Source organism: Oryx dammah, unplaced genomic scaffold, assembly GCF_014754425.2.
Source record: "Oryx dammah isolate SB20612 unplaced genomic scaffold, SCBI_Odam_1.1 HiC_scaffold_11238, whole genome shotgun sequence".
In the NCBI taxonomy this organism is placed as follows: domain Eukaryota; kingdom Metazoa; phylum Chordata; class Mammalia; order Artiodactyla; family Bovidae; genus Oryx; species Oryx dammah.
The window spans coordinates 42473-44122 of record NW_024080631.1 but is presented as its reverse complement, the minus strand read 5'-3'; the positions used below and the strand labels follow the sequence as shown (position 1 = coordinate 44122).

General features: G+C 43.8%; 1 pseudogene; it reads right to left on the bottom strand.

The window, feature by feature from the left end:
• Positions 1-3: 3 nt before the first annotated feature.
• Positions 4-964, bottom strand: LOC120861374 (annotated as a pseudogene).
• Positions 965-1650: the final 686 nt, after the last annotated feature.

The window sequence follows — 1650 nt, the reverse complement described above, 5'->3', positions numbered from 1 at the left end:
CTTCTCCAAAAGTTTGTATAGCGCTTCTTTGACATCTTTGTTTCTCAAAGAGTAAATCAAAGGATTCAACATGGGAGTGAGTAGGGTGTAACACAAAGAGGCCACTTTACTCATCTCAGGAATGTGTCAGGAGTGAGATACATAAAAAAGACAGCACCATACAGTACACTCATGACTTCCAGGTGGGAGCTGCAAGTGGAGAAGGCTTTCTGACATCCCTCAGTGGAGGGTATCTTTAGAACTGTGGACACAATATACAAATAAGAAATAATAATAACTATGATGGTAGGCAAGGTAATGAGGCCAGACAAGGTGAAAGAAACCATTCTCAGGATGAAGAGGTCAAAACAAGATAGTCTCTGAAGTGGGCAAGTGTCACAGTAAAAATGGTCAATGGTGTAAGAAGCACAAAAGGATAAAGTAAATGTCATGCTGGTCTGAAGAATTGAGCTGATACAGCCACAAAAATAGGAACCAGCCACCAACTGAACACAGAGACATGTTGACATCTGGACAGTGTAGAGGAGTGGATTGTAGATGGCAATGAAGTGGTCATAAGCCATGACTGCCAGGAGAAACCCCTCGGTCACAATGAAGAGGGTGAAGAGAAAGAACAGGGTCACACAGCCTGCAAATGAGATGGACTTGCTCTCAGACCAGAAGTTGATCATAGCCTTGGGTGCAATAACAGATGAATAGAAGAGATCAATGAAGGAGAGATTGCCTAGGAAAAAATACATCGGTGTGTTCAGCCATGGATCTTTCCTAGTAATGACCATCATGCCAACGTTTCCTAGAAGATCATAGTGTAGATAAGCAGAAATAGGAGGAAAATGAGAATGTGGAGCTCTGGGCGGACCCTGAAGCCTACAAGAATGAAGTCAGTCACTTTTGAGTGGTTGCATGTTTCCCTGTCGCTCATGGCAGAAACCTGCTGAGAGGTACAAGGCAAAATAAACAAACGAACTCTTGACATTCATCCTAGTTACAAATAATCTCCTACAGTATTAGGAGTCATAACGCTACTCTATAATCATTATTTATTTTAACCTTCAGTCAGTTCAGTTGAGTTCAGTTGCACAGTCGTGTCCAACTCTTTGCGACCCCATGAATCGCAAATAGATTCACTCCAGGCCTCCCTATCCATCATCAACTCCTGGAGTTCACCCAAACTCATGTGCATCAAGTCAGTGATGCCATCCAGCCATCTCATCCTCTGTCATCCCCTTCTCCTCCTGCCCCCAATCCCTCCCAGCATCAGAGTCTTTTCCAATGAGTCAACTCTTCGCATGAGGTGGCCAAAGTATGGGAGTTTCAGCTTTAGCATCAGTCCTTCGAATGAACACCCAGGACTGGTCTCCTTTAGGATGGACTGGTTGGATCTCCTTGCAGTCCAAGGGACTCTCAGGAATCTTCTCCAACACCACAGTTCAAAAGCATCAATCCTTCGGCATTCAGCTTTCTTTATAGTCCAGCTCTCACATCCATACATGACCACAGGAAAAACCATAGCCTTGACTAGACGGACTTTTGTTGGCAAAGTAATGTCTCTGCTTTTCAATATGCTATCTAGGTTGGTCGTAACTTTCCTTCCAAGGAGTAAGCGTCTTTTAATTTCACGGCTGCAATCACCATCTGCAGTGATTTTGG